The sequence below is a fragment of the Salmo salar genome, chromosome ssa11, assembly GCF_905237065.1.
Source record: "Salmo salar chromosome ssa11, Ssal_v3.1, whole genome shotgun sequence".
In the NCBI taxonomy this organism is placed as follows: Eukaryota; Metazoa; Chordata; class Actinopteri; order Salmoniformes; family Salmonidae; genus Salmo; species Salmo salar.
This window is the reverse complement of record NC_059452.1, coordinates 9,797,770-9,811,881: the sequence shown is the minus strand read 5'-3', so window position 1 is coordinate 9,811,881 and position 14,112 is coordinate 9,797,770. Positions and strand designations below refer to the sequence as shown.

At 43.4% G+C, this 14,112-nt stretch overlaps 1 protein-coding gene across 8 annotated transcripts in view; it reads right to left on the bottom strand.

Moving 5' to 3' along the window:
• Positions 1-14,112, bottom strand: part of LOC106561954 (PHD finger protein 21A) — a 47,949-nt gene that overhangs the window by 20,523 nt on the left and 13,314 nt on the right. The gene's annotated exons all lie outside the window — the stretch shown is intronic.

Here is a 14,112-nt window from a genome sequence, read left to right as displayed (position 1 = left end):
AGCACATTTCAACAAACGGACCGAGATTGTGGGGCAAAACACTGAGAACATGAAGGAGTGAAAGATGACACTTGATGTTGAGGATGAGACGTTGAGTGTGACTGGAAAGTCAGAGCAGGGGTCCTGTCCTAGCCTGACATCATGTAGCTCCTCCACACAACCCCTTTCCACCGTTTGCCCTTTCTCAATGCCTTTCACTATCACCTGTTACAGTTAAAGTGATAGTCAATTTCCCTAACTGTCAAACGCTCCGCTGCCAAGACAACGCTCTTCACGGAGGCAGAGTGACCAATGCATATTACAGTAAGTACGAGTGTGATTTAAATAAATAAAAAAACGCAGCCAGGCTGCCTCATTTGCACTACATTGTGGCGATTTCATACCGCGTCCCTCTCCATCTACCCTGTTACGTTTTTACTTGCCATTAATCGCATGAAATTATTAGTTACATTCTGAAATGATTGCTTGACAATAGTAAACGGTAGACATTTCTTAGAGGGTAAAATAAAAGGAATAAAGGCGGTGGTCATCCCGTCAGTTTCATCTTCCTCTCACGAGAGCCTGAAGCTGAGGTTAAAGTCAGAGCTACCTCGGAATGGCGTCATTGTAAGGGATTCTGGGATATTCACTATGCTGCTGTACTTTAATGGTAGTCGTTAATATCAATTAGCTGGGGAGCGTTAAACACAATGCCGCTTCCTTTTTTTGTATTTTAGAGATAGGAGTGGAGACAAAGGAGGTTGAACAAGAGGGTGCTTAGGTAATTATCATAAGTCCTCTAAAAGCATACACAAGCATATAAGTACAAAAAATATGTCAAAAAAAAGAAGAAAGAAATGGATCAATTACATCCGATAAACATGCACGGTCGATACGTGTCACTACTATTAATGCAATCACAGCTGGCCACAGTAGAGGTTGACCTCGGGAGGCACTTTCACGTGTTGTCAGCCTTAAAGCTAAACATAACCGAGCAGACTTAGCTCTAACCCTCCTCCCATCAAGCCCACCACACCTAGAGCTAAAACCCAAGGAGGAAACAACAGTAAAAGCTTTACAGTTTCCTCAAACACACACACACACACACACCACTGCCAGAATGAAGTATTTACTCAGCAACTACATGCATCATGGGGTATGCGCTGCTCTCTTCTACTCAGTCAGTCTCTCAGTCAGCCACAGAGCGCTGTGAAAGTGGGTTAAGCAGGTATAAAACCTCTTCTCTATCCAGACAGCCCTGCTCCCTGCAGATACGCTCTAGTGGGGTGGGAGGAAGTGCAGGGCACTGAATACAAATCTACTTTCAACGTACAAAGTGCTGAACAATGTAAACTGCACCCCGAGCAGGAAAAGGATTAGCATTTCCATGAATGTGTGTTTAATCTTCAAACTTAATTTCTAAAATCAATTTACTGAGTCCACCAGGAGCAGAGGTTACCTGCTTTGAAATAGATAAAGCAACTAATAGTATTAACAAATTGGGTGATTTGTTTATTTTCTTTTTAATATTTACCAAATAAATTATTTATAATCTCTCGTAATTACCTACAGCATTTCTTGTATGACGCATATTGTAAATCCTTCTCGGTACAGAATAGAAAACAAGAGAGAGAAAACAGAATCCATCTACCCACATACTTAACAAGCTCATTGTCTGTAGTCACCTTCAAAGCTTCCTATAAAGCACATAGCGCTCAAATATGTTTTTGTAGGAAATTTAAAATTGAGTCAAAGACCTTGGCCTTGTGGCTTATTCAGCCTGAGCAAACGTTAATCTACCGAGAGAATGGCGATGGTGATGTAAGTATCAGGGAACTAGCAGGTGGGGTCATTAGTTTTAAGAACAGGCCAAGGAAAGCACACCCCAGGAGGTAGTATATGAGGCTCATTTCTGATTTTCACCGTATTAGTCAGGCATCAAGGAGATTATCCCGGATTGTAGTTTAAGGTTTCCGGAGGCGGACAGGACAGACCTGCAGTGGAACAGCGCGGGGGCATGTCTTAGTGAAACTCCGCCCCACACGGCTCCCAGAGAGCATGGCAGTTGGCCCCACTCTCCCAGTGACAGCCAGCCATGGCTGCTTCCTTTCTCCTGCTCTCCTCTGGCCTGCCACAGTCTTCTCTCCAGACCACAGTGCAGGGAGCCAGGGGGCATCTGTGTGGAAGAGTGGAGCTGACATTCTAACACAGAGAGGCACCGTGCTGCTGGATTAAAGCACATCCTCCTGTCACACACACACTACACTCCCTCCCTCTCCTTTCAAAACAGTGACTTAGCAACGTGCTGCCACAGCACTTCTCAGGAATAGGGATTTTCTGATTCTTTTCAGTTTAAAAGAGAAAAGACATTTCTTTGATAGAGATGCATTCTTCCCCCGTTAGCTTTTAAAGTGTTGAGGGTGTTCTTAAAAAAAAGGGTCTGTAGGGTAGAATGGAGGTGTAGCTTCTCCACTAACCTTTGAACTGTAAGCGGGAAAAGTCAGGGAGGGGGCTGGCTCTTTACTCTCCTCTCTTGAGACGGAGCTAGATGTCTACGGAAGATGTGACGGCGCACTCTGGGAGATCACTGACATACAGTACACCTGTACCAGCCACAAGTGCAACCCTAATCACCCTACAAGCACCAGCAGAACAAAAAACTCAAAGTTCTAGCCAGCTGCTCACGAAAAGACTGACTGTGCCAGAAACGACCATATGGCTCACCTGTTGCTAAGGAACAGTGATCACTGAACCCTGTGCAGACTGACTCCAACGCAGGTACCTAACACAGAAGAAATAGGAGTCTTCCTGGTGGGCTGAATATTATATGTATGCCTCTACTGTGTGCGTTTTCAAAGTGAGAGGAGGGGAAAGTACAACTTCATGTGTGGTACAGCCTCAGAGTGTGGTAATAATTAAAAAGTACATTAGAGTCAGAATACTTAAGTTGATGTATATTCAATTGGAAATTGCGTGAAACAATGCTTGTCTGCATATAGAAGAGTGCAGCCGAGGACAACCATATATTGTATGCAGGAAATGTTTGGTTCATTTCAGGGCAATACTGTGAGTCATCCCTCAACAACACTAAAGCACTTCTAGTTTTCAGCTCTTTTTATGCCCACCCATCTCTCTCCTCCCTACCTCCCTCTTCTCTTTCCTGGGCACACAGCAGAGACACACATCCAGACTCACTCAATTGTTCCACGCATGGAGGAGCAGCAGTGATAATAACTGGGCCTCGCAGCAGGGACTCTCGTTAGAGCCTGCAAATACAGCTCCGACGGAGTGCCAGATTAACCAAGCCCAAACCAAACTTGCACCAGCCTTGAAACCAGCCCTGAACCATTCCTGAAGTAGCCATAAAACAGCCCTGCCCACAAATGCCCCATTAGCAAACCTGTGTCCCTAGAGCAACATAAGGGTGATAATAGTATCATGAATACAGAATGCTGAAACTTTACTCCACTGCTTGAAAGTCTGTGTTAATCCATTTGCGACATCTTGATAACGTGTGAGATTTAAGAATAAAAGCATTGACAAAAGATGGGGAACAGGTTTTTTCCTTGGCGTCAATGGTTTAGTCCTTCCATTATACTAGCATATTATCATACAGTCTTTCTATTCCTCACGTTTTCACAAATGGCACAAGTGAAAGAAAACGTCCTCTCACTGTCAACTGCGCTTATTTCAGCAAACTTAACATGTGTAAATAATTGTATAAACATAACAAGATTCAACAACTGAGACAAACTGAACAAGTTCCACAGACATGTGATTAACAGAAATGGAATAATGTGTCCCTGAACAAACGAGGGGTCAAAATCAAAAGTAACAGTCAGTATCTGGTGTGGCCACCAGCTGCATTAAGTACTGCAGTGCATCTCCTCCTCATGGACTGCACCAGATTTGCCAGTTCTTGCTGTGAGATGTTTACCCCACTCTTCCACCAAGGCACCTGCAAGTTCCCGGACATTTCTGGGGGGAATGGCCATTGGCCCTCACCCTCCGATCCAACAGGTCCCAGATGTGCTCAATTGGATTGAGATCCGGGCTCTTCGCTGGCCATGGCAGAACACTGACATTCCTGTCTTGCAGGAAATCACGCACAGAACGAGCAGTAGGGCATTGTCATGCTGGAGGGTCATGTCAGGATGAGCCTGCAGGAAGGGTACCACATGAAGGAGGAGGATGTCTCCCTGTAACGCACAGCGTTGAGATTGCCTGCAATGACAACAAGCTCAGTCCGATGATGTTGTGACACACCGCCCCAGACCATGACGGACCCTCCACCTCCCAATCGATCCCGCTCCAGAGTACAGGCCTCGGTGTAACGCTCATTCCTTCGACGATAAACGCAAATCCGATCATCACCCCTGGTGAGACAAAACCGCGACTCGTCAGTGAAGAGCACTTTTTGAAAGTCCTGTCTGGTCCAGCAACGGTGGGTTTGTGCCCATAGGCGACATTGTTGCCAGTGATGTCTGATGAGAACCTGCCTTACAACAGGCCTACAAGCTCTCAGTCCAGCCTCTCTCAGCCTATTGCAGACAGTCTGAGCACTGATGGAGGGATTGTGCGTTCCTAGTATGACTCGGACAGTTGTTTTCATTCTGTACCTGTCGCGCAGATGTGATGTTCGAAAGTACCGATCCTGTGCAAGTGTTGTTACACGCGGTCTGCCACTGTGAGGACGATCAGCTGTCCATCCTGTCTCCCTGTAGCGCTGTCTTAGGTGTCTTGCAGTACAGCCATAGCAATTTATTGCCCTGGCCACATCTGCAGTCCTCATGCATCCTTGCAGCATGCCCAAGGCACGTTCACGCAGATGAGCAGGGACCCTGGGCAACTTTCTTTTGGTGTTTTTCAGAGTCAATAGAAAGGCCTCTTTAGTGTCCTAAGTTCTCATAAATGTGACCTTAATTGCCTACCGTCTGTAAGCTGTTAGTGTCTTAACAACCGTTCCACAGGTGCGTGTTCATTAATTGTTTATGGTTCATTGAACAAGCAATGGGAAACAGTGTTTAAACCCTTTACAATGAAGATCTGTGAAGTTATTTGGATTTTTACAAATTATCTTTGAAAGACAGGGTCCTGAAAAAGGGATGTTTCTTTTTTTTGCTGAGTTTAGCTTATCAACAGCTGCAAGACTTTTACAGTGAGCCATAATGTCACGTCACAGCCAGTCTGTCTATTCAGTACTGGGCAGGCCAGTTGAGACGAGCCCAACCATCCAGCGCAGTGCCATTTCTCTGGACCCACAGGGCTCCTCTCCTCATAAAATGGCCCGTACTATTCAGACCATTGAGGCTGTCAAAGAAAGGACAGACTGCAGATAAATCGATTCAATTGTGCCTAGTTTCAGTGCCATGGGTCATTATTTCTACAGTGGAGGAGCTCAAGGTGTTTTATTATCCCTGGGTGGGAGCCACACAGGCAGACAGGTATTCCGAGACAATAGAGCTTCCTCATTTAAAGGAGGACCAGCAGCCTTTTCTTTGGAATTCTGCAGACTAAATTGAATAGCACACTTCTTAAAAGAGGAAGGGATCTCCACATAGTATCATAAACACAGAATGCTGGAATTTTACTCTACTGCTTGAAACCTGGTTGAAAATATGGATAAGTCCTGCGCCAACCCACAAAGACATAAGACACCAGCTCACTGACGCACAGTCTCCCTGGAGTACGTTATCAGAGGTAGGTTCAGCCCTTTCTGCTCCCATGTGTCCCAAGTTTATCAGGCCAGATCTGACCAGTGGTTGAACCCCTTTTATTCTCACGGGCATGCTCAGCGGTATACCTCTCAAAAGCCAATAAAATGTAAACTCGCCAACAGAGCTACCATAACGCTCAGAAAGGCAAGCTACTGAGTCTCTACAAATAACAACGAAATGCGACTTTCCTCTTCCATAGTAACAAGGATTTTCTGAGAACTATTCAGATTATTTCCCTTTTATTTCAACAGGGAAGTCATATTGAGACTAGAGTCTCTTTCGCAAATGAGCCCTGCACAATACAAAAACAAGCACATAAAACAGGCAAGTATAGATAAACATAAATATAGACAATATACACATTAAGATACAAAAACACATTCATTTAAAACGAACACATTCTTCATTGTAAAATAAATCAGCTGTCTGAATTGTCCTAGGGACTTCAAAGCATCCAATCAAAACATCTTCTGGAGATTATTTGGAGGGCTTCCTGCACAGCTGCAAAATCAGACTGTAGCGTTGACACAGTCAGGGCAGCAGTCGGGGAAATTGCATACATAATAGTATCAACAACATATCCATGAAATGTAAAAATTTTAACAGATTGACCAACAGCATTCATATAAAATCGTAGAAAGACAGGTCCTCGTATCGACCCCTGCAAAATGCATGGCAGTTTATTTTAAATCCAAGAAGTGAGCTTTATGTCTGGTTTTTTTTGTAAATGAAAAAAAAAAGAAGACATTTTTAAGGGTTTTCAACTGTGCTAAAGACAAGCCCAGTCTGAAATCGATGGCTGGATCATTGCAGCATGATTTATAGAAGCACAGCCTGGCTGCTTCCTTAGCCCCGGTGGGGTGACATCTCCGGAGTTGAGCCTTTTCATTCAATTGTGAGAGAGAGTTTACATCTTTTCAGTCCACACAATGAAAACTGCTGATGTGTGGAACGCTAATAGCCTCTTCCAGGACATTTTAACTAAACGGTTTCTGAAAAAGTTTCTTCACTCATAAAATAAGTAATCCGTGCATTATGGGGGCTATGCGAAGGTCCTAACAAGAATGAATTGCTTATAATGACCTTTTTCAAAAGCTTATTAACAAACAATTCAATTATGACTTCTACGTTTATAAGCAGAACGTCAAAATGCTGTGTTACACAACTTATGTCAAAATTATATTCCTCAAGAACATTGCGGTATCTAACTCCCAATCAAGCCAGTCCAGCAAATAAGTCAGCCAGAATCCTCTCGAAGAGTGTGAAACACTAGATGAAAACAGCTCAGGTTCATGAAATGGCCTGCAGGTTTCTCCACACACACACACACAACCAACCTGACCTTCAGTCAGCGCTTTAATATTTCATTCTTTCTGGTTACAATACAGTGGAGGTCGTGCGGCCAAAAGCACACCGGTGTGACTAATTTCAGCGGGAAAATCCTCAGATTGAGTATTTGTCTTTCACACATAGTAATGGAATGAAGTAATCCTCTCAATTTACCTCTATTCATACAGACAACGAATAGTTCAGTATGATTAAAAAAAAAATGTAAATGCTCTATGGAATGATAATCTAATCGTTCCTGTGATAAGCTACGCTCACCCGACATCGACTTAGTGGAGGCCCCACACTTCACAGAATATAAATCATCTGCTAGTGTGAATTTACAGAAAACACTTTTAAAAATTCATAGCTGAGCTGCTGAAATACTTGGCCAGAGCAGCCTGCCACCCTCGTTAAATGAACCTGGTATTATTCACACTCCGTCAGCAGGTGTCCTGCCTTTCAGCACTGGGCAAAGAGACAGTACTGAGGATTGCTACGCCTGAACTGTGCGATGTAGTAGGGAGTTGTATTTTCCAAAAGGGCCAATATTCCACATAGTTTAGCGCAGAAAACGTGGTAATTAACTACAGTGACCATAATACATTGTGCGCCTACTTCTTTTACGCTTGCTACGTTAGTGTGGGGAAGACAGAGAGAGAGAAGAGACAGAAGAATGTGCAGAATCGAGAAGGATAGAGAGCAGTTGTTTAACGAGGTATCTCTACCTGAAAATACATGAGCTATGTCAGGGATGGGCAACTCTGATGGTGGTGGGGGCAACAGCAAAATAACGGAACTCCTCATGAGGGGTAGCAGTTGCTCGCAGGTCTGCGTACCTGTAGCACACGAACACGTGTGAAACTTACTCCTCGGCCTTATGTGTCCCACTTGTGTTGCCTCATTCGCTAGCTTTTGAGGTGGCGCGATCGGCTAAGACGCTTGAGGGAGGACGATCACGTGTGCTAGCAAGGCAGAGGTCCCGAGTTTGCGCCGAATCGGGAGGAAGTGGTACTCACTAAGCAGGCAGCGTGACGTCCACTACATACCCACATGTGCATTCCCCCCCACCCCCACCACATTGCAAGCTAAATATTATAGCAGTCTCCTGCTTGACAGAAAGAAAACGTTTACGTTTTAGAGTTCATTTTGTACAATTCTACACATTTTGCCATGGGACGTAGAGAAAATGTAGTAGTTTTAAAGCAAGTTTTCTGCAACACTACACATTTTGCCATAGGGTGGAGAGAAATGTTTGCAGTTATTTATATGACATTTGAGTGAGGCTGACTAACAAAATCAAATGGGGGTCCCCAGGCTGGTAATTCGACCATGATTGCTAAGTTTAGATAGCTGGCCACTTGACTTACCAATCAACATTGTTTTCCTGACATGGGCTAATTAAGTGACTATCAGTGATTGACATAAGAGAAAAACTTCTAATGGACAGCCAAATTTAGAAATTGCACCTTGTCTATGTTACTACTCTAACTTGCAACAGTAAGTTAAAACTAGAGTCCTTCACTGGTCCAAAAACGTTGGACCTGGGGCTTTCCCAACCGGACCCAATGTGAATAAGTACATTTTTACAATATAGAGACCCATTCCAAACGGACCTGAGGACAACTAGACTCATTCCATATTGGCCTGGTTGGATCCAGACCCAGAGAGGAGGTAGAGAGAAGTGACGCTCTAGCAGGGGCCGTGCCGTGTGTGTAGGCTAATACACAGGGAGGAGGGAGAGATGAGACTGCAACCAACCAAGCCGGCTCACGCTATAGTAGACTAATAGCTGCCATAGCTAGGTTATTCATCATCTAATATGATTACATAGCACCTGTCTTCAAACCGGGAGAAGCTAGTTAAGCTAGCTAGGTAGGCTAATTAAGGCTGCATGCGCTTTTTTTGTCCTACACAGTTAAACAACAACTCTATTCAGAATATAGTAGTAGCAGCCTACCTGTTGGCTCTTGGTCGTTGTAGCCGATCCTTCTCCTTAAACTTCTAATTCCATCATTTTAATTCCATCTTCCATTGAATAGATATCTCCTAACTTTTGCCTCACACAGAGGCTCTATGGCTGGCCTATTGCCAGCCATAGAGCTGGCAATAGGCCAAGCTACACGTGCCACCTACGTGAAAAGCAAAGAGCAGCAACATAAATTCTACAATTTCTCTCTCGCTCTCTCTACTGCAGCAGTCGCGTTTTTAACTATATGGGTCCTTCTGGAAAAGTCAGTTAAAATTACATGTACCTCGAGACAATCATATCTGATTCGACCCGTGACATTATTTAGAATTCTGGATCGGGACCCGCTTGTGTAGTCGGGAACTGGCCCATCCCTGATCTAAGTGGTTGATAATTGGTATTCAGCAGTCATAAAAGTGTGACTTATTTACTTTAAAGAACTACTAAAAATAGTGATTTTGTCATAGTATAGGCAGTTCTACAGAGATGATGACTTGGAATGAAATAATAAAGCAATCAAATAAAACAAATGTATTATACACAATAACTATTTTATTAAATTAAAGTAAGGTGAATAAACAATGGTTAATACGTGATCAGCCGTAATGGGCAGTCACTACCATCATGGGACTTTTATTAATAGTTTATTCTGTGTTGTTACAGCATTCAACCCAAATAATGCATTGAATGTTCCAAAAAAATTGATCGAAACTGAAAACTGATAATATATATATATATTATTTTTTAATAATCGAACCGAAACAGAACCAACCTCAAAAATCTAAAAGCACTAATCGCTTAGCACTAATGTGCACACACACACACACGAGTAACAAATACATTTCAAACATGTTTCCCTCACGGAGCCGCAAGGTGTGGATTAATTCCATGTAAGTTAAATAATGAAGACATTGACTCCATGTAAAGTGAATACAGGAGAGACTAAGCATATCTTGAGGGGGAAATAAGAAAAGACTGAGAAAGTGCACCGCCACAAGCAGTGTCTGGGTGGGACTATGGGGATGCAGGTTTGATGCTAATTCCAGTAGAATGTTCTCCTTGATTCTCAAAGAACAACTCTCAATTGGTGTTAAACTACTCTTAAGATCAGATACCCATGCATCCCCAGTGAGTAAATGAACAACTACTCGCATAGCACAACCATTAAACAAACATAAAGCTTAAGGGTTCTCAAAACTAATATAGCAACACAAACAGCCTCAATTAAGGTACAACAAAAGTGTCGGCCTCTGCACAAATACCATGCCAATTATTTCTCTTTTGAAAGTGAATACAGGCCCTTTCCCAAACACCATTTAAATTTGACGTTTTAAAAACCTCGTTGGTTGAGCCGACAAAGGGCCTGGAGAGAGGACGATCGATAAGTGACAGGTGGAAAGCAAATGGGATACGTCTACACAAATCACACCCCTTCCTTTAGTCTGTAAAGAAAATTAGACAACAGGGGCAATAGAAACCTTCATCATTCCCAAGACTTGCCCCTCAACCTAACCACAATAACAGGGTAAGTATATATGTAGCAAAGTGATTAAGAGGAAAAACAGCATATCTCCAAAAGCCTGTTCAGTTCAAATCACCAAAACAAAGGCTCTTACAAGAATATGTTAATGGTTGGTTGAGGGGCAAATTCACTAACGCTAGCCTGCAGGCATGCCAGTTGTACTTGTAAGTCAATAACAAATATACTGTACATCAGTGGTGGAAAAAGTACTCAATTGCCATACTTGAGCAAAAGTAAAGATACCTTAATAGAAAATGACTCAAGTAAAAGGGAAAGTCACCCAGTAAAATACTACTAGATTGACGGATAGCCAGGGGCACACTCCAACACTCAGACATCATTTACAAATGAAGCATTTGTGTTTAGTGAGTCCGCCAGACCAGAGGCAGTAGGGATGACCAGGGATGTTCTCTTGATAAGTGTGTGAATTGGACGGTTTTTCTGTCAAAATGTTATGAGTACTTTTGGATGTCAGGGAAAATGTATGGAGTAAAAAGTACATCATTTTCTTTAGGAATGTAATGAATTAAAAGCTGGCAACAAAAAAATATATTATACACTACCGTTCAAAAGTTTGGGGTCACTTAGAAATGTCCTTGTTTTTTAAAGAAAACCTCATTTTTTGTCCATTAAAATAACATAAAATTGATCAGAAATACAGTGTAGACATTGTTAATGTTGTAAATGACTATTGTAGCTTGAAACTCGAGGCTCTACTGGACCGGGTTATGTGTTGTGACGCTAGCCACAATAAGGATTACGCACAATAGTCGAATTTGCAGTTTGCCTTCAAAATAAAAGTATGTCATTGACAGTGATGCAAATGAATACAAATTGTAGAATTATGACATACTTTTATTTTGAAGGCTAACCGCAAAGTCCACTGTTGTGGCTAATCCTTATTGTGACTAGCGTCACATAGATGGGTCTGACCACCATTAATCAATTAAGAACTGTCTTATAAATTAGGGTTATTTTAGATGATGACACCTAGCTATATAGTTAGCTAACTAACTATAGCTACTGAAACAGATGTCGTTTTGCTATGTTTTTGGGGAAGAACATTGTTTGCATCCATGAGCTAGCTAGCTTTTTTTAATGACCTACACTGGAGGCGCGCGAGACAACTTTACCAGAATCATAGCATACGTATCGATGAATCATTGTGACATATGAAATACGAGTGATAGTGTAATCAATGTGTAGAAATCTGATTGAGAATGTGACGACTGAACAAATGAACAACGAAACAGCACAGCAAGTAAGTGAAAAAAATAGGTTTAGATTATGTTTTACTGGTAATGGGGACATAAGTAAATGCCAACAAAAGAACTTTTTGGTCAGTGTGGTGTGTGTGTAACCTTAATTTAACTAGGCAAGTCAGTTAAGAACAAATTCTTATATACACTGCTCAAAAAAATAAAGGGAACACTTAAACAACACAATGCAACTCCAAGTCAATCACACTTCTGTGAAATCAAACTGTCCACTTAGGAAGCAACACTGATTGACAATAAATTTCACATGCTGTTGTGCAAATGGAATAGACAACAGGTGGAAATTATAGGCAATTAGCAAGACACCCCCAATAAAGGAGTGGTTCTGCAGGTGGTGACCACAGACCACTTCTCAGTTCCAATGCTCCCTGGCTGATGTTTTGGTCACTTTTGAATGCCGGCGGTGCTTTCACTCTAGTGGTAGCATGAGACGGAGTCTACAACCCACACAAGTGGCTCAGGTAGTGCAGCTCATCCAGGATGGCACATCAATGCGAGGTGTGGCAAGAAGGTTTGCTGTGTCTGTCAGCGTAGTGTCCAGAGCATGGAGGCGCTACCAGGAGACAGGCCAGTACATCAGGAGACGTGGAGGAGGCCGTAGGAGGGCAACAACCCAGCAGCAGGACCGCTACCTCCACCTTTGTGCAAGGAGGAGCAGGAAGAGCACTGCCAGAGCCCTGCAAAATGACCTCCAGCAGGCCACAAATGTGCATGTGTCTGAGGGTGGTATGAGGGCCCGACGTCCACAGGTGGGGGTTGTGCTTACAACCCAACACCGTGCAGGACGTTTGGCATTTGCCAGAGAACACCAAGATTGGCAAATTCGCCACTGGCGCCCTGTGCTCTTCACAGATGAAAGCAGGTTCACACTGAGCACATGTGACAGACGTGACAGTCTGGAGACGCCGTGGAGAACGTTCTGCTGTCTGCAACATCCTCCAGCATGACCGGTTTGGCGGTGGGTCAGTCATGGTGTGGGGTGGCATTTCTTTGGAGGGCCGCACAGCCCTCCATGTGCTCGCCAGAGGTAGCCTGACTGCCATTAGGTACCGAGATGAGATCCTCAGACCCCTTGTGAGACCATATGCTGGTGCGGTTGGCCCTGGGTTCCTCCTAATGCAAGACAATGCTAGACCTCATGTGGCTGGAGTGTGTCAGCAGTTCCTGCAAGAGGAAGGCATTGATGCTATGGACTGGCCCGCCCGTTCCCCAGACCTGAATCCAATTGAGCACATCTGGGATATCATGTCTCGCTCCATCCACCAACGCCACGTTACACCACAGACTGTCCAGGAGTTGGCGGATGCTTTAGTCCAGGTCTGGGAGGAGATCCCTCAGGAGACCATCTGCCACCTCATCAGGAGCATGTCCAGGCGTTGTAGGGAGGTCATACAGGCACGTGGAGGCCACACACACTACTGAGCCTCATTTTGACTTGTTTTAAGGACATTACATCAAAGTTGGAACAGCCTGTAGTGTGGTTTTCCACTTTAATTTTGAGTGTGACTCCAAATCCAGACCTCCATGGGTTGATAAATTGGATTTCCATTGATTATTTTTGTGTGATTTTGTTGTCAGCACATTCAACTATGTAAAGAAAAAAGTGTTTAATAAGATTATTTCATTCATTCAGATCTAGGATGTGTTATTTTAGTGTTCCCTTTATTTTTTTGAGCAGTGTACAATGACAGCCTACCCCGGCCAATCCCGGCCGACGCTGAACCAATTGTGCGCCACCCTATGGGACTCCCAATCACGGCCAGATGTGATACAGCCTGGATTCGAACCAGGGACTGTAGTAACACCTCTTGCACTGAGATGCAGTGCCTTAGAATGCTGCGTCTATTTGTGTGTGTTAACTATTTAACTGTACTAGAATGCTTAAAAAGGCTGCTAAAATTTTAAATATCGGTATCGTTTTTTTTTGTGCAAGGAAAATATCGGAATCGACCAAAAATGTAATATCGGTGCATCACTAACAGATACCCCCCCAAAAAACAACTTAAGTAGTGCTTAAGTACTTTACACCACTGCTGTACATGGGTCCGATAAACTGTTAAAGTCTCAAATGACTCTTATCTCTACCTATCCCATGGTTGTCAATGGATGTGAATATTAACAGCGTCACAGAGAGTGCTGCTTTTTAGTACCATGAAACTGGATCAGTCAGAAACCTACTCTAAGCCCTTAGCCTCAAGCAGGAGACAAAACCCAACTCAAAGTGATCCCAGGCTCACACCCTCAACTCTACAGAAATCATCCATCACGTGCAGTAGCATGCAGGACTCTTAGATCTGCCACATTGACTTGTCTAGAAAAAGA